At 41.5% G+C, this 24,407-nt stretch overlaps 1 protein-coding gene across 5 annotated transcripts in view; it reads right to left on the bottom strand.

Annotated features, from left to right (window-relative positions):
• THRB (thyroid hormone receptor beta) overlaps positions 1–24,407 on the bottom strand; it is a 440,576-nt gene that overhangs the window by 216,293 nt on the left and 199,876 nt on the right. Inside the window, exon 1 of one of the 5 annotated variants that reach the window (XM_043968993.1) lies at positions 1,514–1,532. The exons of the other annotated variants lie outside the window; for them this stretch is intronic. The gene's annotated coding sequence lies outside the window, so the exon portion shown is untranslated. Of the gene's footprint in view, positions 1–1,513; positions 1,533–24,407 lie in introns of those variants that run through there. 5 annotated transcript variants of the gene reach the window in all.

Genomic DNA, 24,407 nt, shown 5'->3' with positions numbered 1-24,407 from the left:
GGTAACCCAAATCATATTATTGGATTGGAAGCTCTTAGAAGATCCCTTTCCAGTACTCAAATCTCTAGAGGCTGCCTGCTTAAATGTCTGTTGTCTTAGAGACCCTTAAGGGATAGACAAAACTGTAGGAACACAGGATTTGAAGTCAAGTTCTAATTCCGCCTCTGCTGTTGACTATTTGTGTGACCTTGGACAAGTCATAGCATCTGTAAAATAAAGGGATCAGACAAGGTGGCCCCCAAAGTCTCTTCCAGTTACAGATTTATGATCTGATGATCCAGTCTGACCTACCACAAAATGCACAAATCCTTTCTATGTCATTTTTAACATGTCCAACTTGTACTTGAATATTTCCAGTGATAGGAAGCTTACTTACGACCTTATAAAACAGTTCAAATCCTTAAATTGAGTGGAGACCACCTTCCAGTAGATTTTTTTGTTACCCATTGGGTCCTCTGAAGCAACACAAAACAAATTTATTCTCTCTTCTGTGCAACAACCCTTCAAATAATCTTGATATAATGTAAACTCTTTGAAGGCAGGAGCTGTTTAATATTTGTTTTTGTATCCCCAGTGCCTGAGACTGTCTCATCACTATATATGTATGTGTATATATATATATACATATATACACACATATGTGTATATATACACACATACACACACATATATATACATATACATATATATATATATATATAATATACTTTATTAAGTATAAAGACATGTTGATTGACTAACTGATGGAAATACTTGAAGACAGACATCACATCTACCCTCAGTCTTCTCTCCTACTGGCTAAGCATCTCTAGCTCCTTTAACCACACCTTGTATGACAAGGTTTTCAGACCACTGATCGCCTTGATTGGTTCTCACAGATAGTACTTCTTATAAAAGATGACACCCAGAATTAAGCCCAATATTCCACATAAATATTCTCTTGATCTCTTGAGCATTTAAAAAATTAACCTAAGCATTTCCTGTGAAAGTATCTAAATTCTCTTAAAGTCAAAATGAAATAATCCAGTCTATCTGGAGGTTGAAAACACAGCACTACAGTCCACAGCCCCGTTCCCTCCTCCTTCCTCTCCACCCCCAAAGGAATGTTGATTTTAGGCTGATGTTTTCCCTTTTGCTCCAATTCAAGACACATGACAGCTATTTCGAAAACTGAATTTCTGTTCTTAGCACTGAATGCTAACCCTCAGAAAGAAGCGTGCAGTGCCATGGAAGTTACAATAGACACGAGTAAGAGAGAAGGCCTTGGCTGCCAGGAACCAGTGCCAAGAATGTGGCTATCCATGCCCTAACAAACCAACTCTAGCAGGAGATGTCCACGGTGGTTTGACATACATTGCCATCTTCCACATCCTCAAGGACCACCTCCTGCACCGCTTCTTATATAGTTTCTATCTTAGCCAGGAAAATAAAAGCACTCTCTGGGAAAAAAGAAACCAAAATGAAGCAAACAACAACAATAACATGCAATTGCCTACAGTTTAAAGGGACTTACATAGCTGAGCTCTCCTACCCTGATCGGGGCTCCTGGGATGCCTCCTAGATGTCTGGGCTGTTGGAAGCTTTGGAGGCTTCATGTCTGAGAAGCCTTGCCACCTGGTGGTTTGTCCAAGGAAAAGAATGCCACACAGATTGCTCATCAGCCTGGGCTGTCCTCTCTTTAGGCTGGTCTTCCACACCCAGGCTTCCCAGTCAACCACCATGAGCAAAAGTTGACACTGTCTCAGTCAGATTAGTGTGGTTTATGGTCACCTGAACCCACAGTGGACTGAAGATTCTGAAGCCTCAGGAAGTTAACTGGGTAATCAACCCCCCACATTCAGCCATCTAACATACCTCCGGTTCCTATTTATTACTCTCGTAGCTGCTGCCTACTTCCAACTCCAAAGCTTCTAAAATCAGTTTTCCACTTATAACAGAAAATCATCTCAGCTTGAACTCCACTGGCAGCAAGTGGCAGAGGCAGTTTTGGCCATCAGTTTCCCTAGGTTAATGGTATGACTCCATGTGAATGTTCTTTCAGCTTCCAGCTCAACAAATTCCAGGGTGAAGAGCCATCAGCACCGTGAGCCACAGGGCAACAGGTCCCGATGTTGTTTGTGTGGCAAGTTTTTGTTTCCTTTCATGTTCACCTCAGGCAACATGTATGCACTGGTTTTAATTTCCAGAAGGATGTCCACATGCCAAGGCAGGGGCTCCTGGATGAAGGCTTACAGAAATCCAACCCAGAGATTATCATTAGATATAATAGGCTAGCAAACATCAATGCTGGAAAACATTCAGGATACAACCTTCCAGGGCAGCTTAAAGGGAGGGATTATTTTTTCTGATAAGTTTTAATAAAAGATACCACCAAGTTGTAGATGAAAGAGAGATGCAGCATGGCATAGTGTCTTGAGCCCCAGCCTTGGAGCCCAGAACTCTGCTAAAGCTTTGCTTCTGATACACACTGGCCTCGTGATCCTGAGGAACACTTTACTCCTCAGATCTCCAGGTAACTCTCTAAGACCAAGCAGGAGACAACTCAGAGGTCTGCCTTGATGCCTTAGTGGAGGGATTTTCCACACTGGGAATTCCTTACACTACCTAATCACAGGTCCAGACACTGTGCTATCCTCCCCCTAAAAAATCTCCACCAAGAAGTTGCTGGATATGTCTATTTTACAAGAGTCTCAGTCTCTCTCTCTCTCTCTCTCTCTCTCTCTCTCTCTCTCTCATCTCATTCTCTCTCTGTCTGTATCTCTCTCTCTTCTTCCTCCCCCCACCCCAGCTGTCCATCCTTTCCTCTAACCCTTGACTTGGATGAAGATGAATCTTTTTTTCCTGCACACATGTCACTCCTGTTTCCATTTCCCCATAATGTCACTCAACAGGAATGTAGAGAAGCCATCTATGGGGCACACAGCCTGGTCACTTTATTATTACTGGAAGAACATAAGGCTAAGTGTCAGGTATGGTTGCAGAACTTGGACTCTCCATGTTAACCTAGGAATTACTGCTGTCAAGAGAGAAAACCTGAGGGATCATTAGGGGCCAGACTGGTTTAGATGAGCTGATAAGTGGACATTTACTAGAGATGTAAAAATCTATCTTATTGTTATCAAAAGCAGAGATTTTAGTTACTTTGGATTCAGAAACTAAGGCTAATAACCAATTCAAACAACAGAGGACTGAACTGGCCCACTGAATAGGAAGGATACAAATAGGTAGTAGGCTGAAAGGCCTATTTTTTGAGATGTCTGAAGTATAATGGGAAGCTATGATTTCAATACATGGACTGTTGCAGGTAATACAGGTTCTGCCTTCTTAGGACTATCTTCTAACACAGTGGCATAATAGTTTTAAAAATAGGATGGAAGGAAGGAAAGAAAAATTAGGAAAGAAAGTGGGGAAGAGAAGGAAGGAAAGAGGCTGAAAGAAATAAGGAAAGCAGAAAAAAGGAAGAAAGATAGAAAAGGGGAAGAAATGAAGGAAGAAAAAAGGAAATTATGTAATTTAATATCAAAAGATAAAGATGAGTTAAAATTAGAAGCCAAAGTCATCCCTGGGATAAACTTAGCACTCTCTGGGGAGTGGCAAAGAGACTTAATCCCCATATTTCTCTGAATGGAACCTTGGCAAAATATTGTCTGCTTGATATCTGCAATTTCTATTAATACATAGCCATCCTTTTTAGTCTCCCCATAAGCATAAGGGAAACAGTTATTTACTATGAGAATTATTGTAAGGAGTTTAACATAGGGAAAAGATAGAATGTTTCCCCGTGTAGCAATGCAACATAGCAGAAAACATCCTGAATTTATAAAAAGCCCTGGGTCCAAGCCTTGAATGGGCACTTACGAGGCATCCCTTGTGGATAAATAGCTTCACTCCACTGAACCTCAATTTTTGACTCTGTAAAATGGGAATAATTACACTTGCATCACCTTTCTTAAGGGGTTATAAGGCATTTTATAAGTTGCCAAACATTAGAAATATGGGGTTCTGTGTGGCATATGACAAAGACTCCTTCTTGAAGCCCCTCATCACTGCCAAGTTGATGGTCGGTCTTGTAGGTTAGGGAGAATGAAGGGGATTTCATGGTTGTTCAGATCTCTAATTTTCTCTGGGTGGGGAGTTCCTGGTGTTGAAACTCCCTCCACAGATACAGACCAACAACTTATCTCTAACTTATGTGTAGACTAATATAACTAATATTAGTGGTAACCAATAAGTTTTAGATGCCAGACTTGAACTCCAATCCTCTGAGTAAATCAGCCTTCCTTCTACCATGCCATGAAGCAGAAAAGCTAATCCCTGAGATCTATCCAGCTACAAATCCTAGAGGTCTGAAATGCTGCCCCAGGACAATGACCATGGACATAACTTGCCTGCCTCATCTTCAGTGATGCACTTTTTAGAGACCTGGCACTTTACCCACCATAATTCTACAATCTAATCCAGACAGCGGTGACCCAACACCCTGAAAGATGCTTACAAAACTCAGATATTAAATTTGATTCTGATGGGATGACTTAAAGAGGGTTAAGCCTAGAGGGAGACAAGACATCTCTTGTACAAACTTCACCCAGATGGGAAGCAAGAAATGGACCATGACCCTCAATAAGAGGCGTTCTAAAAATAATCTAATCAGAAAGCAAGAAGCTAGCCAGGGTTCTGAAAAGCAACGGGGGCACCTGAAAAACTGTAATCAAGCTGAAAGCAGTGAAGGACCTCAGCTAGCAGAATCAACCCTCATTAGCAACTCAGCAATGTTTTCCCTGGGATCAAAATCATATAGTTGCTATAATTTGAAAGGAAACAAGAATCTTCAGAAGTTCCTGGGAAATGTGAGTCTTAAAGGGGTTAAGTATAGCTTTTGGTTGCCTTAGCACCCCCCTCCCCTTCCAGATAACCAAGATTTTTATTACACTTGCCTTTGGGCCCCAGATCAGGTTCCCCACCCCTTCTTTATGGCCCTGGGGATCTGTAATTAGAATATGTCAAGGCCTTTAAAGCAGCTTCTAAAGCCCTTTGCTTTTCTTCAGGAATAACATTGAGGCAGTTCTTGGGTCTACATCTTCTTGTCTTCTGGACTTCATTGGTTCTCCCAAGCCTTTACCTTGGACATCAGAGCCAATTATTGCCTCCTTGAGAGTGACAGAAGATCTGGCTATGATTAAGGGGTAGAAGGCTTTATTTCAGTCTCATTATCCTTGTAGCCAAATGAGAACTTCATTTGGAAATATATCCCATAGTTGTGTCTTCTCTGCCTTCAGCTGAGCAAGGCACCATGTGGTCTCATGTATGGCTTCTGTGTGTATAATTAGAAAAGACCACCACATCCCCTACCTGAAAAGGAATCCCCGGGATAACCTCCCTGACAAGCAGTCATCCAGCCTCTAGTTGAAGATGTCCAAAGATGGGGAGCCTTTCTTTTCCCATTCTAGTTTGGGCTCACTTGGATCCTTAAAAAGCTTTTCCTGGGGGCAGCTAGGTGGCACAGTGGATAGAGCACTGGCCCTGGAGTCAGGAGTACCTGAGTTCAAATCCGGCCTCAGACACTTAACACTTACTAGCTGTGTGACCCTGGGCAAGTCACTTAACCCCAATTGCCTCACTAAAAAAAAAAAAAAAAGCGCTTTTCCTGAACATCATGCCTAAATCTGCCTTCTACCCATTGCTTCTGTTTTTGCCCTCTGGGGCCAAACACACCAAGTCTCATTTCCCACATTTCATAGTCTTTTAAATATTCTTTATTATCAAGGGTTAAAAAGACTTCAGTTAAATTGCCTTTCCCCAATATCCTGTCCTTTTTTTTTTTTTTTGGCAACTCAAGCAGAGTCTGGAGGCTTCTTTCTTTGGGCTAAGCCCCAGGCAGCAGGTCACAGGATGTGCTTTTTGTGACTCAGTGACCACGAAGAATTGTTCTCACGCCTATTCCCTCTTCTCAAGCCCTGTCTTTGGGAGCAGGCGTTTCTATGAGGTGATGCCATTTGGATGAAACAAAAGAATATGGGCCATTAAAGTTACCCTAGTGGTTTTCTGGGGGAGTTTACATGTTCCAACAAATACCTGCCCTGGGCAAGCACAGCTTGTCAACCTCCCTGATAACGCAGGCAATTCTCTTCCTCTCCTAATTGAGTGAAGGCACCATTTCCGTGATCTCTACAACTGCAACCTTTTCCCACGCTGGGAAGACATTGGCCAGTTCTCTCCTTTTGGAGGGATAAGATAAGGACCCACCCAGAAAACTACAGCTTCTGCCCTTTACCCAATAGCCAGATAATGCTGATGCCTAGTAGGGCACTCTGCACACAGTAGGTGCTAAGTGAAAACAGGGTGAATGAGCAAAGGGACAGCACTTTGGTCTTAGGGGAAGATAACTAATTTCTCTGGGCTTTTGTTTGCTCTGATTGTTCTACATTCTCCCAACATTTGGCATGAAGGGAGCCTCCCCTGACTGGGGGAGATGTTTTGGACTACACCTACCAGAAGGAAGGATTAACGAGATTTGCCCTGGTGACATCACCAAAGGCAGGGAGTTTAGAGGAGGTTACAGGAACCTAACATGGGGTAGAGAGGTACAAGATTGGAGAACCATGAGTCCAGGTAGCAGGATTAGGAGAGAAAGAAATCAATAGTGGCTTAGACCACAGAGAGGGTTGGGGGGGGGCTGAGTGAGACAGGATGAAGGGAGGCAGGTGTAGAGGCAGCAGAGATGCAGAAGGAGTTGCAGGCACTGTGGGTCTGGCTCTGACCTCTTGGAGGGCTGGCTCCCCAAAGGCCAATGCTCACTAGCTCCTGTGCTAATATGATGACAGAAGTGATATGCCAGAGGCTAAATACAGATGCTATTCTCTAATACCCTGCTCAGGTCTCTCCCCATTCTAGTCAATCCTCCATTCAGCTTCTAAAGTGATTTTTCTAAAGCTCCTCTGACTATGTCACCCCCTACTCTATAAAATCCAGTGGCTCCCAATTGCCTCCACGATCAAATAAAAAAAAAAAACCCTCTGCATAGCATTCAAAGCCTTTCATAACCCGGCTACCTCCTACTTCCCCAAAACATACACTTCCCCAAAACATACACTGGCTTCCTGGCTGTTCCACAAACAAGACTCTCTATCTCTTGGCTCTGGGCATTTCCCCGCCCCCCCATCTGAAACACTCTTCCGAACTCTGTCTCTGCCTTCCCTGGCTTCCTTTAAGCCCCAACTAAAATCCCACCTTTGATTCTAGTGCCTTCTTTCTGTTAATTATTTCCTATTTATCTTGCATATAGTTTGCTTTGTTGTCCTTATTAGACTGTGAGTACCCAGAGGGCAGGGGCTGCCCTTTGTCTCTCTTTGTATCCCCAGCACTTAGCACAGTGTGCGGCACATAGTAGGCATTTAATAAATGTCGACTGACTGATTATTGATTGATGAATGGATGGTCTGCTTTTCATACTGTGTTAAAGACACAGAAGAGACTAAAGAGACACTTGAGCCATAGTCTCCATTGGAAGGGAGGTACTAGCTTTCAGGTATGGGCACCATGAATGTTTGCTACCTGCTGCAATGACTTGTTTTTATCTTGTTATTTAGTTTCACTAAATGCCTGTTTGGCTTGGAATTAATTTATACTTCAACTTGCTCTGGTTGCCATTCATGAGGTGGGGGCTTGAAGATGGGGATCTGAATAGATGGAGGAGTCAAACAACTAAGAAAGTTAGAAACATGTAAAACCAAAGTGTCATACTATGTTAGAATCATGGATCCATAGGGCTAGAAGGGATTCTTACTAGGTGCCTGGCACAAACTAAATTCTTAAAATGTTTATTGAATTGCTCTTTGTGAAATGCCTTCGTTTTTTTCATAGATGAGGAAACTGAGGTCCAGATATTAAGCACGGGTCCAAGGTCGGTCAGAAATACCTTGACTAGGATGTGGAAGTTAGTCTTAATTTTGTGAGAACAAAAACAGGTGACATATAAACAAAGATGGTACAAATAATGATGTCTGGAAATACAGGTGACATACTCTGAGATATTACAAACAATGGTGTCTGGAAATGACCTTTGAAAGATATTAAAGCATCTTTTCCTCTTTTTCCCCTAACTCTGACCTGGAACTTGATATCAAGAATTTTCTCTTTTTTTATCTTACTAAAAGATTATTCTAAGAACAATGACGGTATTTTCTCTCTTAACACAAGGTCAATAATGGACTGATCTGTAGGTAAGAAATCCACCTCTCCCCACTGCCAGTAGCAGCATGATGAACAGCAAGTCTGGGTGGCATTTTAGCAAATGATCATATTTAACTTACAGTAAACTCTAACCCAATGAGGCAGGTTGAGGACTTTGGATTCCTGAAGGCATGCCAATCAATTAAATGGAATCCAATAAGATTTATTAAGTACCTGCTATGTACCAAGCCCTGAGTTTGGGGCTGGGAATACAAAGACAAAAATGAAATAGTTCATTGTCCTCAAGGTACTTCCATTCTATTGGGGGGGAGGGAGAAGCAGGACAGAATAGCGAATAGAGGACTTCAAGTTAGGAAGGCGTGAGGTCAGATATTACCTCTGAAACATCCTGGATCTCTAAGCCTGGACAAATCACTTAGCTTCTCTGTATCAGTCAGACTAGACAAAAATGACTCAGCAACAACAACAAACTGGTGAACCAGAAAGTCTGTCCTCCAGTTTTTTACATGCTCTTGGGGCATAGGGCTGGAGGGGAAGAGATTAAGCTGGACAGTTTTGAGCATGGAACCAGCCAAGCTCAATCTTGAAGATGCCATCACTGGAGGACTAGCCACCAGGGAGTAACAGTATTGGCTTCCATAGGAAACTATAAAAGGACCACAGAACCATTTGGCTCCAGAAGCGACCTGAGTGGATAAGATAGACATACCTGTTATGTGTAGATCATAGAGACAGATTTGGAAAGGACTTCAGAGACCATCTAATCCCTTCACTTTACACATGAGGAAACTGAGGCCAGATGTTAAGCTATCTGCTCAAGAGTGGCAGAGAAAGGATTTGAACTCAGGACCTGTGACTCCAAACCCAACACGTTGTGTTGTATCTACTACTATTGTTGGAAGGATTGTTACTGGTGTCAGGAGAGGGATTACCAAGAGGAATCACAGATCCTGAAGGGATTCAATGACTGCATTTGAAATAGTGATGAATGAGACGGTGAACCATTAGCTCTTCAGAATTCGAGGCACAGGTAACAGGAGAATGTATAGACATCTTCCACATCTCTTGGAATATTGGTTTAATGTCTTTTCTCTGTACTGTCATAACCAGCACATTTTTAGAGAGAACCTTATCATTAATAAAATCTCCGATGAAAATATGCGTCAAGTCTTAAAATGGCCATGCAAATTAGTATAAGCTTGTAGGCCTAGGGCATGAATGAACGAAGACTGGAAAGAAGACCTCTTCTCGGAAAGTAAATCTGATAAGCAAGAGATGTTGAAACTACCTTTCTTCAGGCTGTTGTTGGTCCTCAGCCATCAGAGGCACTGGCACAATGATATAGGGTTTCAGGGTTGGAAGAAACTTTAGAAGATCATGGAGCCCAACCCCACCATCTTACCAAGGAGGAAACTGAGACTTAGAGGATAAATGACTTGGCCAAAGTCTCATGGCTAGTGAATGACAGGGCAAGGAATTGAACCCAGTTCTTCTGACTCCCAAACTTGTGTTTGTTTGTTTTTTTCCTCTCCTGTGGCACTATTTGGCCTTCCTTTCAATATGTGATTTTTCAAGTTGATAAAATCCAAAAAATATGTTGCATTTTTATGATCCCAAATGCCCCTTCTGGCTCTAAACTAGTAACGATCCTATATGAGATGATAGTGTAGACTGTTGTAAGACTCCTTGTAAAATAGCTACCAGAACATTTCGGTGGGGACCATCCAGCTCAGATTAATCACATAAATAAACACAACCTATTCTCAATTACGTAGGGCCTGCTTGTCCATGTCCTGCTTGTGCTCCTAGGAGATCATGGATTTGGAGATGGACCTTGGAAATTAAAAGACAAGCCAGGGGTAGGGAGAAGTGATTGCAAGTTCCTCTGATTCTAAGTCCAGTGAAATGATCATTGTGCCACACAGCTCCACAGTGACATGATGAGAAGGTCATTGGCTTCAGAAGCCTTGAGTTTGCACCTTGGCCCTACTGTTAATTACTTGGGCGACCTTGGACAAATCACCTACTTTCTCCAGGCCTCAATTTCTTCATCTCTAAAATGAAAGACTTGTCCAGGACTATTGTAAGTGATTGTAAGGAGGTATCCAACCCAATTTCCTTTATGAGGTCCCTGAGGCCCATGGATGTCACACAGGTAGCCATGACCTCAAATTCTACGGTCCTTAATTTTCTGAACAGAACATGCTGGTGCCTTTGGTTTTTTTTTTTTTTGTCGTTGTTGTTTTTTGTTTGTTTGTTTTGTTTTGTTTTTTGGTTTTTGGTTGGGCAATGAGGGTTAAGTGACTTGCCCAGGGTCACACAGCTAGTAAGTGTCAAGTGCCTGAGGTCAGATTTGAACTCAGGTCCTCCTGAATCCAGGGCTGGTACTTTATCCACTGCACCACCCAGCTGCCCCAAACCTTGGTGCCTTTGTCCAGACTATTATTAACTCTGCCTAGAATGTCTCATGTCCATCTCTTGGAATCTTAACCATTCTTTAAGGTCTAGCTCAAAGGCCACCTTCCCTTCCCTGATTCCAACTAATCACATCCCTGCCTTCTCAGAAACCCCAGAACACTTTGCCTTGTACTAGAAATTAGGATATGAGAGCCAGCAAGGCAGAAGGAAAAGAGAATTTTGTCCAGACTCAGCATAGACCTGAATTATAATCCTGTTCTTGACAATTACTTGTTTTGTGATCGTGGATAAGTCATCAAACCTTTATGGCCAATTTACTCATGTAAATAGGGATAATGCTGCCTTGAATAAATAGCTCACAGGCTACTTATAGGCTCAAGGCAGACATGGCTAAAGCACTTGACAAACCTTCAAAGTCCTAGAAACGTCAGTTATGATAATAATCAATTATTTTCCTGTCTCCTTAAGGGCTGGTGCCACATCTTCTTCATGGTTCCCCACTCTAGGACCTTGCCCTGAGTTACTTAATAAGTAAATATCTGTGAAATTGAGTAACTCTTGTAAAAGTCTTGCCTGGTCATGTGACGCCAAGGAAAAAGAAATTCCTCTGTTTGATGTTTGAAGACCTCTACCATTTGCCTCCAAATGACCTTTCTAGGCTTATTACATGTTATGCCTTTAACACACTCTATAGTTAAGGGAAGGGGAAGGGAATAAACTTATATATCACTTATATACCACTTTAAATATATTATATCTATACATCTATTTATATCTACATCTATATCACATATATCACATACTATATGCCAGGCACTGGGCTAAGCACTTTATAAATATTATCTTATTTGATTCTCACAACAGCCCTGTGAGGCAGATGCTGTTAAATATCCCCATTTTGTAGGCAAGCAAACTGAGGCAGATGAAAGTTAAGTGACTTGCCCAGGGTCACCCAGCTAGTAAGTGTCTGAGGCTGGATTTGAACTCAGGAAGATGAATCCAGGTCCAGCGCTCTGTGTACCTCAAGTAGATGAAAGGTAATACTAGAGGGGAAGGCACTGGCACCTGGGGAAGTGGGCCTCATATCTATCTTTCTAGAGATGGATGAGATGATGAAGGTAGACACGGCAAGATCTGGCAGAAGGCTGGTTATATGAGATGAGTGAGATGAGCAGTGGCTGATGAGTAGCCTGTGCCTCTGACAGGAACAGAGAAGCTCAGTAAAGGGGAAGGTTTGAGGGGCAAGGTAACTTTTGTATCCCCAGAGCAGGGTTTTGAGCTGAGGCCAACAGACAGTGGGTCTGTACTTTTAATATTTTGATAACTGTATTTAAACATATTTAGTTTCCTCTGTAGGTCCATGTGTTTCATTTTAGACATTTCAAAAACATTTTTCTGAGAGGGGGCATAGATTTCACCAGACTGACTGTCAGAGGGCTCCAAGGTCCACAAAAAGGTGAAGGACCCCTGATCTAAAGCCTCCCACAGTGTCTGGTACTCAGTAGGTGTTGAATAAATGCTCAGGGACTGATTGCTTGCTTAGTGAGTAGGCTTAAATGTTTTGTTACACTGGAATTTTTTGATTAGCATATGTTCAAAAGGAATGAAAAGCACCCCTAAGAGAAAGTCATTTCAAGGCTAAATTTCTTATAAATCACCTGTTTAGAAGAGCAGGCAATGCAAAGCTCTGCTAACTTTCTGGGATATCAATTTAAGTGCTGATTAACTCACCTAAATTTTTGTCCAGAAAATAATTTTAACTTCGGGGCTCCATTTTTCTCTCGGATTTTCTAAATGAAAACAAACAAACAAAACCAATCTGGGTCTATATCTTCAACTTAACCAACCCTTCAGCAGCTTAGAAACCATTTCTATCTACTGACCAGAACCCCAAATGGGGAAAATGAAAGAGACCAGCTTGATGCCAGGAAAAGGCTTGACAGTTACTTGAGAGGCCACCTAGCTCCCTCCTGTTGATGTTCCAACTCTACCAATCCTTCAAGGCTTTGATGAATTACCACCTCCTCCATGAAGCCTTCTTTGACTCTGCTACCTCAAAGGGCTGCCTCCCTTCTCTGAACTCCTAGGACATGTAGACCTGAGCCATACACTCTGGAATTAGAATCAGAAAGTTTAAAGGTGGAAGAAATAATTTCAGATACTTGGCTAAGCCTTCATGTTACGGATGAGCAAACCCATGCCCAGAGAGTTAAACTTAGAGAATCATAGATCAATGGCTACAAGGGACCTCTGTTGCTATCCAGTCTAATTCCCTCACTTTACAAATGAAGAAAGTGAGGCCAATGAAGGAAATCCATTTATTAAGTACTTACTTCCTGCCAGACACTGTGCTAGGCTCTTTACAAATATTACTGCATTTAATCCTCACCCAGTACGGTAGAAGATATTATTATTCCTATGTTGCAACTGAGGAAACTGAGACAAAGAAAGGTTAGGTGACTTCCTCAAGGTCACACAAATAAGTATCTGCAGTTGCATTAGAACTCAAGTCTTCCTGATTACAGGCCCAGTTCTCTGTGCACTAGGATGCTACCTAGCTTCCTCTGGGTTATACAGGTAGCAAATATCAGAACTGGAATATAAACCCAAGGCTTGTGATTTAAAATCTAACACCCTCCACTTTCCCACGATGCATCAGACGCTTCCTTGTTCAGTTAGTTCATTTAACATATCGATATGACTTAACTCTCCATATACATGTTAGTTCTTTAAAGGCAGGGACTGTGTGTTATCTATCTCTGTATCTTCCCCAACACCCGTCCCATTGCCTGGCATCTAACAGATCAATAAACACTTGTTTTACAGTGTATTCACACCCAGGCAATTGCTCCAGTCAATTTCCTTAAGAGTGACATGATAGCAGATTGTAGAGTTAGACTTTGATATTATACCCCCAAATTTCAGAGATCAACTGTGGGATTTTAATGAAGCACATAAAAAGACATTTAACTCAGAATATTTAGCCTGGAGAAAAGAGGATGACTTGGAGAGGAGGGTAAATGTCTTTAAATATTTGAAGGCTGTCATGGAGACAAGGGAATAGACATTTTTTGCTCAGCCCCAAGGGGCAGAACTGGGAACAATGGGGTAGACAGAGAAGAGAGGCAGAGAAAAGAGTAGGCTTTATACAAAGAAAAACTTCCCAAACAAATTTTGTTAAATCATTTTTCAGTCATGTCCAATTCTCTGTGACTCTATTTGGGGTTTTCTTGGCAGAGATACTGAAGAGGTTTGCCATTTCCTTCTCCAGCTCATTTTACAGATGAAGAAACAAAGGCAAATGGGGTTGTGATTTGCCCAGGGACATACAGCTACTAAGTGTCTGAGGCTGGATTTGAACTCATGAAGATGAGTGCTCTATCCACTGTACCACCTAGTTGCCCACTCCCAAACAAACAGAGCTCTTTAGAGTGCAATGTATTGTCTCCAGAGGCGGTGGGTTCCTCCTCAGTGGAGTTCATCAAGCAAACACCAAACAGCCACTTGTAGGATGTGGTAGGGAAGAGATTCTTGGTCAGGTATCAGGTATGGGTTGGACTACATGGTCTCTGAGGTCCTTCTAGATCTCTGATGTTTTATGATTCTGATTCTACGATTTAGTTTAGTAGTGCCAAATGACTGTGGCATAGGACGCTCCTGAAATGAGGCACCCTAACTCATGGATGCATAAAATGAATATCAATAAAAAAACAAAATCGACTTAACGAGATACAAGAGTAACTCAGAAACAAATTCAAATTTCCTGATAAACTTTTAGTCATCTGAAAAATCTCCTACCCCAATCCCCAGCCAAAAGAGAGATGTCTAAATTTGGTTTCTAGTAAAACTGCTGATTAGCTGGGCCACTTGGCAAGTCACAACACCCAAAGGACCCAATTTTTCAATCTGAAAACTGGAGGTTGTTTATTCTTAAATTTGGAGAAATATAGAACATGGGTTTTCCAGAGGTCTGGCATTCTATCTTTTGCACTACCCAAGCTATCACTCAGAAAATGGTCTGAACCTCAGACTGTCATCACTTCTTGGAGTCACGATGCTGCTTTCCAAAGTTATTCGCCCTGCTTAGATTTATGATGGCTTTTGGGAGTCTACAATCCTTCTGTGAATAAACAAACTCTTTGCGAATTAGATCAATCAATAAATGGGTGGATGTATAGAGAAATGATACATAACTAGGTAGATAGACAACATCGAGGTGTTGGCTTCAAATATGGTTACTGGATGAGGAATTCCATTTCCCTCATGGCTCTGAAATCACTTATTCCCAAGTCCCTTCCTCTCACCTGGCCACCAACCTAGTCCGAGCTCTCATCACCTTCTACTGACAATAGAGTAATGGCCTCTATGGGTTTCTTGTCTCCAGGCTCTTGACTTGGCCTCTTCACATAACTGTCAAATTAATTTCCTTAAAGCAGAGGCCCGATCATAGCTTTCTTCTGTCTAAAGCCCCTCCAGTTGCTCTCCACATAGACTGTTATTTAAGATCCTCCATGATATGTAGCCTAATTTTTTCCAGCTTTATTTTACATTATGTAAAATATTGTGTGAAGACACAATCTACGTGCCAGATGCACTGGGCTATTAGCTGTTTCTTGAGGTTGTCATTCCAGCTCCCATCTCAGAACATTCCTATAAACCAGTGGTTCTCAAACTTCTTTGTATCGGGACAGATTTATACTCTTAGAAGTTATAAACTCTAAAGAGCAGCCCTGTCCCTGGGGCTCCTTCCTCGCTCTGATTGGAGAGGGTAGAAGGGGGACACTGAAGCCCTCTTCCCCAAGCGTTTTACCCCACCAGAAGGCCCTTCTCCATCTCATCATTCTCCACTAGACTGAATTCCTGGACTTCATAATCTCCAGAAACTCAGCATTCTTCAAAGTAACCCTCACCTCCTCAGATCATCTCTCATCCTGGCAGCAGGACTTCCTCATGCCCCAGCCCAGTAACCTTCTTCCTTGGGCCATGTCCCCATCCCTGACCTCTACCCCTGTTTCTTTTTTTCTTTTTTTGCGTGGGCAATGGGGGTTAAGTGACTTGCCCAGGGTCACACAGCTAGTAAGTGTCAAGTGTCTGAGGCTGGATTTGAACTCAGGTACTCCTGAATCCAGGGCCAGTGCTTTATCCACTGTGCCACCTAGCTGCCCCCTCCACCCTTGTTTCTAACCAATAGCTTCCCCCATTAGATTGTCAGCTTCTTCAGGCCAGGGGCTATTTTATTCCTTTTCTTTTATACTCAGTGCTTAGCAGAGTTCCTGGCACATAATAGGTGCTTAAAAATATTGATTGACTTTGCCTCTTTGTCCCCTTCACTTCCCATCTTATTTTATACTCATCTGTGTCCATGTCCCTCAGTCGAATGTGAGCTCCATTTTGTTTTGGGCTTTGTACCAGCAGTGCCAAGGACAGGCCCCTGCATGTAGTAGGTGCTCAGAAATAGCAAATGTGAGCATTTACTGTTGATGTTGTGTGAAAGGGGCTTGATGTTGAAGAAGCCAACATAATAATGCTTAAAATGTACTTGATGATGAAGGAAAAGTTGGAATGGGGAAGGCTGGGAAGTAGGGGCAAAAACCCATTCCATTTAATTAAAAGGAAAGGTCAGAGTGAAAATCTGAACAGGAAAACAGAAATTTAGAGCCAAATAGGCAGGACGGATCACAAATGTCCTACCTGCCAATTCATGTACAAAAAGGATGCTTTGTTGTTGTTGTTTTCATATACTGTAGCTGTTTCAAAACATCAGTTCATAACTCTCAATGTGACCCAGGGATAATGGTTTCCAGTCAATGTCACACCAAAGGAAACCAACCCCTCATTGACCACATGGCTTTATATCATGGGCAATGGTGGAGCCATTGCACCAAGGGCAGATAGTTAGTGCCACAGTGCATAGAGTGCTGCTCCTAGAGTCAGGAAGACTCATCTTCATGAGTTCAAATTCAGCTTCAGACACTTACTAGCTGTGTGACCCTGGGCAAGTTACTTAACCCTGTACCTCAGTTTCCTCATCTGTAAAATGAGCCAGAGAAGGAAATGGCAAACCACTCCAGTATCTTTGCCAAGAAAAGCCCAAATGGGGTCACAAAGAGTTGAGCATGACTGAAAATGACTGAACAACAACAATGCAGCTGCTAAGTACAAGAATTATTCACAAGAATTATCAAAAAGAAGACAAAGATTTATTAAACTATAGAACATTAAAGAAAAAAACAAATTTGGCATCAGCAGCTCATTTTTAAATGCTTAGAACAAGCATGACGCAAGGTATCTGCAGTTTGGTGCAAAAGAAGCTTCATTGAATTTGGACTGAAAGGATCTGCTTTCAAATCTCAACTCTGCTATCTCTGTGACTTTGGCCAACAGCTTCTCTGGGCTCATCTATAAAAAGGGGCAGGGTGGAAAACAGGAAACTGACTTGATATCTAAGGTCCTTTCCGACTCTAAATCTAGCTATAGTTGAAAGAATCTTGATCTTGGAGTAAAGAGAAACCTAGTTTTAAATTCTGCTGGATGACCCTAGGCAAATCATTTAACTTCTCTGTGCCTCAGTTTCCTCATTTGTAAAAGAAGGATAATAATAGCTAGAACAGTTATATCCCAGATTTATTGTGAGGATCAAATGAGATAAGGTATATAGAGAACCTTGCAAACTTTAAGAAACCATGTAAATGCCAGTTATTATTATAGTTGTAATAATAATTGTTGCAATAATTATATATTAATATAATAATAATAATACATTGTTGCTTTGAAAAGTCACTGAAATTTTAAAAGGAGAGTCAGTTGGTCTCAATAAAGGAAGCCTTTGCTCTAGCACACTAAATTAGCTACATGTGTGATTACAACAGTAGCTGTCTTTAAAATGAGTACAAATTTTGCATACCATTCTCCATCAGGTCTGAGTTAGGCAATTGTTGGGTAGACAGTGATGCCAACCAAAGAGGTGCTTCTCATTAACATCTGGTAGGAGAAATACAACACATCCCAGATTTGAAACACAGACTTAGTTTACCAAACTAATCTTTGACAACTTTATTTTATAAGGCAAAACTAAAGTAGCTGCACCAAAAGTTCAGTCTGTTTGTCTGTTTCTGTCTCTATTTCTCCCTCCCTCTTTCTCCCTCTCCCTTTCCTCCTCCTCCTTTTTCTTCTCTTTCTCTCTTTCTCTCTCTCTTCCTCCTCCCTCTCTCCCCCTCCCTCTCTCCTTTCTCCTCTCTCTCTGTCTCTCTCTCTGTGTCTGTTTCTGTCTGTCTGTCTTCCTCTGTCTCTCTGTTTGACCTTTTCTTTCTTCAAACTGAGCTATTATCTGAAGGGTTCTCATGTAGAAATGAGGGAATAGACTTCTCCCTCTGGTCACAGGAGGCAGATCTGGAAGTGATGGGAGAAAGCTTCAAAGAAGCAGATATACTCTCTAGAGGAGGCAAATCTTCCTAACAATGAGAGTACCTCAAAATAGAGTGGGCTACTTCATAAGGCAGGGGTGCTCCCTCACCAGTCATTAAGAAAAACTGAATGCCCACTTGTTGGGCATGTTGTAGGGGCAAGTCTTGTTCAGGCATGGACTGGATGGCTTCTGAGGGCTCTTCTAATTCCTGGATTCTGTGGCACATGTATCAGTCACTGAGAAAAAAAAAGGCACCATGATAAACTGGGTTATTTTTGCATAACACTATGAGTTGCCCATGGAATCTCTCTATATTTGGGTGTGCCATATGCAATGGGTATAATGTGACCTAAAAAAAAGTGTACTGAACTGTGAATTATGGGGCTGAGGCTCTATTCCTGGCAGCATGGCATCTGTGCTTTGGTTTTACCATCTGCAAAATGGGAAGACTAATCTCCATTTCCTCCTTTACTTGGCAAAGAAGGGCATGGGAGTGACCAAGGAATCAAAACCTATGAAGAGATCTGGCTGGTGGTAAAGGGATTGATAAAAACATACCCCACAACCCAACTCCTCTCATTCCTTCCAAACTAGGTCTCCCTCACAATTTTTCTTCCTTTTTGTATAGGCCCGAAATCACCAACAGCTTGGATGCTTCTCTCTCTCTCTCTCTCTCTCTCTCTCTCTCTCTCTCTGCCCCAAACATATAAACAATCAGCCTTCAAATCTCGTCAAATATTCCTGCTGAATATAATATGTATAATAATAGCTAAATTTCTATAGCACCTACTACGTGCCAGGCACTGTGCTAAGCACTTTACAATTATTTTTTCATTTGATTCTCACAAAAACCCTGTGAACTAGATGCTATTATCACGCCATTTTACAGATAAGGAAATTGAGACAAATAAGGGTTAAGTGATTTGCCCAGGGTCACGCACTTAGTCTATCTCCCTTTCTGTTCCCATTGCCATCAGCCTAGTTTAGTTCCTTAGGACTTTGATGCGATGCTACTGTTGCTGTTTCTGTTTCTAAACCAATCTCGTTGCCCCTTCTCTTCCCTCTTGCCCCTGCCCTATGAAAGTGTACTACCAGGTGAATCTTCTTGAAACATACTTTATTTTATTTTTATACTGAAAAATATTATTTTCCCTATTTGAAAATTCTTCTTTGGTCATTATAAAGTTAAAGATCAGCAAAGAGAAATCCTTCGATATACAGAGAAAAGAGGATTATATAGGAAAATGAACTGTTATATAAAGGTTTTTTTTAAAAGGTGTATATTCAATTTAACATAATTAGAGGAATACTACTCAGCTTGTCTGTGTCCCCTTTCACACCAAAACATTCCGTATCCTCATATCGCCCTTGTGAAATTTTCTTCAGTGGTTTCCCACTGCTTATAGAATGAGATGTTTTTAAAGCTTCTAACACAATGCCTGGCATATAGTAGGTGTTTAATGAATGATTGTTTCCCTTCCCCTCCCCCCATCAAGAAGCTGGGTGATGCAAGATAAAGAACACTGGATTTAGAGTCTGAGGGTCTGGGTTAGATTTCTGGTGTTTCCACTTCAATAGGAAATTATAAAACACAACGTGCTAGGCATTGTGCTAAATGCTTAATTGTCACTCAATCTGTTGGTCAAGAAACATTTATTAAGCACCTACTATGTATGAGACCTTGTTTCTAAGTGTTGAGGATACAAAGGAAAGCAAAAGACTTGTAAGCAAGACAGTGTCTGTCCTCAAAGAGCTTACATTCTAATGGGGAGAGACAACCCAGAACTGGGATGGTGTATAAACCAATTAACCCCTCTGAGCCCTAGGTGTTTTTTTTTTAATCCACAAAATGAAGGGGTTTGCCTAATTCTGAGAGCTTCTGAAGTGATCCTTTGACCTAAGCTTTTAAAAACATGCAATGCCTTCCATAACCAGGCCATAATCTAACCCTCCCTCTCAGTTTGTAGGTCAGGCTATGTTGGAATTAGGGAGCCCTGAGTATAGACTCCCATTCCCCAACACACACACACACACACACACACACACACACACACACACACACACACACACACACTCATTCCCACAATCCTAGCCAGTATGATTTGCATAAATGTATTACAGAGCAGACCTGGGGCATTTTGGGTTAACTTCTTCCTCAGGAGGGTTGGTTTGAGACCCAATGGTGGACCCTTTGATGATGAAGGATATAGAATCAGTTTGAAAACTCTAATCTGCTTTTAGTTTCTTGTGAACTACTTTTTAGCTATTTTGGGAACTTCTTTTACATGAGGGTATTTAAAAAATATATATACATATAATATATATGTATATATGTTGCCCATATGTGTGTATATATATGTGTATGTATGTATGTATGTGTGTGTGTATGATTATCTGATCCTGTAGCTTCCGAGTGAGCTATTGCATCAAATATTGAACCACAATCAGGACGGAGAAGGCACTTTCATTACAATCCAACATGGACATTCCAGTCCTGCTATGCTGCTCTCGCCTTCTCCCCCTTTAACCTGTCTTCCTTGCTCATTTTCATGCCTTTGTTCACCTCTCTTTCTCCTTAGAATGCATTCCCCTGGTTCACTTTGACTATCCCAGCCTACTGATCCTTCAAGGACCAGTTCAACTGCAACCACCTTCATGAAGTTGCCTTCCCTCATCATGCCAGACCACAAAAATGACCCTCTCTCCTGAACCCATACTGTATTCACTGCCTGCCCCACTTGCCACTTCCCAGAAACATGCCAGTTAACTTTTCATGTATATAAATCTTCTCTCTTTACCTTGACTGCAATATCCCCAAGAGCAAACGCTGTGATATGCTTCTCTTCATCTTCCATAGTGCTTAGCTCAATGTCTTGGACTGTTTATGTGGTAATATATCTTGCACAGGTCTGTACTTATTGACTGTTTCATCCAAGAAAATTGTAAGCACCTTGAGGTCAGCAGTTAGGTTTTTTTCCCTTCAGAAGCTAGCATAGTGCCTTGAATATGCTAAGTACTAGATAAATGCTTGATGAATGAATGAATAAATGCAAGGGGGTTTGTTTGTTTGTTTGTTGGAAAGTGTCTGTTGTGTTCAAACAAAATGTAACAACTAAAATGAAAACAGTTTCTTAGTAGGTACTAAATAGTACTTTCTGATTGATTGAAGAAAAATCTCAAGATATAAGAAATGTTACAAGAAGAAAGACATCTCCTTGAAGATTTAACTTTCATGTGCTAAAAAAAAAAGCCACCTAAAATTAAGGGGTAGAATATAGAGACAGATGAATTCCGAAGAAAAGAGGCTTTCCTGTCTATCTTTCACAGTGAAATGAAGCCCCAGTATACTCCAGGCAGCCATAAAAAGGAAAAAAAAACATAAGCAGAGTTGCTGTAGAAATTTCCCCCCTCTCCCCTGCCCCCTCCACACACCTGTTGTTTTGCTAAAACTCAATTGGCATTTCATCTGGCTTGTGCCATGTTCCACATAGGTGGACCCAAAGTCTCCATGACGTCGTTGGGTCAGATCAAAACCTGCTCCTGGAAGAGGCCAAGGTAATATTTTACAGAGTTGATGATCCCTTGTGTGCTGTGGATCACATCCTGTTCTATCCTGTTGTTATCTGAGCTAAAACTCCCAAGAAATGAGGAGCTTCAATGTCTAGTCACAATGGTTTTATTATTTCTTTTAACTCAGGTCTGAATTGCATCCCAGTCCTGACCTTGGGCAAGTCATATCTCCTCTCTGAGCCTCAGTTTCTGCATCTGTAAGAAGACTAGATGACCTCCAAGGTTAGTTCCTACTCCACATCTAAGATCTCACGACTCTTCAAATTCTGCCACGTCTCTCTTATTTATGACCAATTATGTCATTTCCCCATCATTTCAAGCCCTTGCCCCTCATGGCTCCTGCAGTAAAAAAGCCTGGCTTCCAATCCAGCCTCTGAAAAGAACTCTCCCTGTGACCTTGGGCAAATCATCAAAACTTTCTGGGTCTCAGTTTCTTCATCTGTAAGATGGGAACATCCCTTCCAGCTTTACATCCTGTGGACAGTTAACAGCTTGTGGACAGTTAACAGCTCAGTAGCACCTTCACAGAAAAGCATTCAAGTTAAAGGATGAGGAAAATTACACAACCCAGGTTACTCTGCAATTTTTTTTTTTGAGGCAATTGGGGTTAAGTGACTTGTCCAGGGTCACACAGCTAGTAAGTGTCAAATGTCTGAGGCCGGATTTGAACTTAGGTACTCCTGCCTCCAGGGTCAGTGTTCTATCCACTGAGCCACCTAGCTGCCCCTACTCTGCAATTTTATAGGAGATTTTCTAAAAAAAAAAAAATCTGGTGGGTGAAGAGGTGAAAACCATCAGCTAAAAAGGCATTCGAACATGGTTTCCAATTAGTCTTGTTTTTCTTAACCCTCAATTCTTTTGAATAACAGATGTGGTTGCTAAACATCATCTAGGCTCCAAAAAACATGACCTAAAAAAATAGACATTTCAAGAAAATTGACTCAAGGGGGCCCATTTACCCATATTTACAGAAAAAAAGTATCTATAAAACTTCCCCTTAGTATTTTTAATTCCTGGGGTCAGAGAACCTGTGTTTAAATCCCATTTCTTTTCCCCCCCTGGGCAATGAGGGTTAAGTGACTTGCCCAAGGTCACACAGCTAGTAAATGTCAAGTGTCTAAGACTGAATTCACACTCAGGTCCTCCTGAATCCAGGGCTGGTGCTTTATCCACTGTGCCACTTAGCTGCTCCTCCCTTAGTATTTTTATAAAAGAAGGTTTTGGGGGGTGGGAGTGGGGTGGGTAAAATGATTAGTTGAATCTTAATGACCTGAGGAAAGAAATGCTTTCCAAGAAGACCAAGTGGACCTGGAAAGAGAGGGTTCTACTCTCTCTCTTTCTCTCTGCCTCTGTATCTCTGTTTATGTCTCTGTCTCTGTCTCTGTGTCTCTCTGTGTCTCTGACTGACTCTCTCTGTATCTTTGTGTCTCTGTCTCTGTCTCTGTCTCTCTCTCTCTGTCTTCCTTCTCTCCTTCTCCCTCTCTCTTTTTCTTTGTTATTCCAATCTTGCTACCATGCATGCAAACCTAAGCTTGTTGGATAAAAATCTCTGGCTAAATTAAATTTGAGCTGATTAAGAAATTGGTGTGCATGTTCAGGCAAAGCGTATTTATGTGGAAAAAAACAATGACAAACCTTGGTCACTTAAAAAAATTATTTTTTAGCTATGATTCAGAGTTACCATAGCTTCATCACTGAACTGTGCCCTTGTCGATTTGAATCAGCACTGGGGATTCAAAGAAATTGTTGTTATGAAACACCACAGTAGTGAAGGGCTCCTTGGTAGTGCAAAAGGGGTACCATTACACTAAATCCTTGGCTATGGGAGTCCTCAGATCCCATCCCTTCTCTCTTGGCATCCCCCAAGACCACCTGCCACTTCTTATCCCCTGAAGCATTAACAGCAAGGAGTCTTGGCCAGGGACTCTGAGCTGATCTGGGTAAACCACTTTCCACTTTCCTGCTTTCTTTCTGAAACTCAAATAGGACATTTAAATGGGATTGCATCAGGGCATTATATGTATATATACATGTATATATGTCTACATGTATATATGTGTATATATGCATACATGCATATATACACTCAAGTGTTTATGTAAAATAGAATGCCTTTAGAACATTTCTACATGGTTTAAGATATATTTTAAAAGGCCAAATCATGTTTCCTTAAACCACCTGGTAAAAGCTTGATAGAATACCATGCACGTATAGTTCAGAAGCCCTATCTCTTAATACCTGAAACGTGGGATTCTTCTATATTTAGTCAGGGGCATATCTTGGTTTTTATGCCAATATTGTGGAAGGAAATTCAAGCTGAAAGTCATTACTGATTTTCGGGGTCTGAACATGTCGTCCTAGCCTTGAAATATGCCTCAGTATTTGACACCAGTTAGAGAAACAAATTGTGGGGTAAACACCCTCTGAACTGGGCTGAGCTTAAGCCATTGCCCTTTGTCATGAAACCCCTGGTCTTGGGTATCTAAGCATACCACCCATATCCCATAACCTTTCTGTATTCCAAGGGTCTAACAGAAGTCTAAGTTTGTGTGGTGCCTATCTCCAGAGACAGCTGTCTCGTCCCTAGGATTCTGGAGGGTCCTATGATGAGGGGAGCCATGAGTGCTTAATGTCAACCACATATAGTTAATATCTGTGTGTGTGTGTGTGTGTGTGTGTGTGTGAAGTGTTTGGTGAAAGGGGGGGGATGCATACGTGAATATTGCAAATTAAAATTCTTAGCCTGATTTGCATGCTTTAGCACACCCTAACTACACCAAGAACCAAGTTATCTTGTAGCATCAGAAACTGAAAGGAGGTTTAA

This window comes from Dromiciops gliroides, chromosome 5 (genome assembly GCF_019393635.1).
Source record: "Dromiciops gliroides isolate mDroGli1 chromosome 5, mDroGli1.pri, whole genome shotgun sequence".
In the NCBI taxonomy this organism is placed as follows: Eukaryota; Metazoa; Chordata; class Mammalia; order Microbiotheria; family Microbiotheriidae; genus Dromiciops; species Dromiciops gliroides.
Note: the sequence above shows the minus strand (reverse complement) of the source record. Positions and strands in the feature narration are given on the sequence as shown.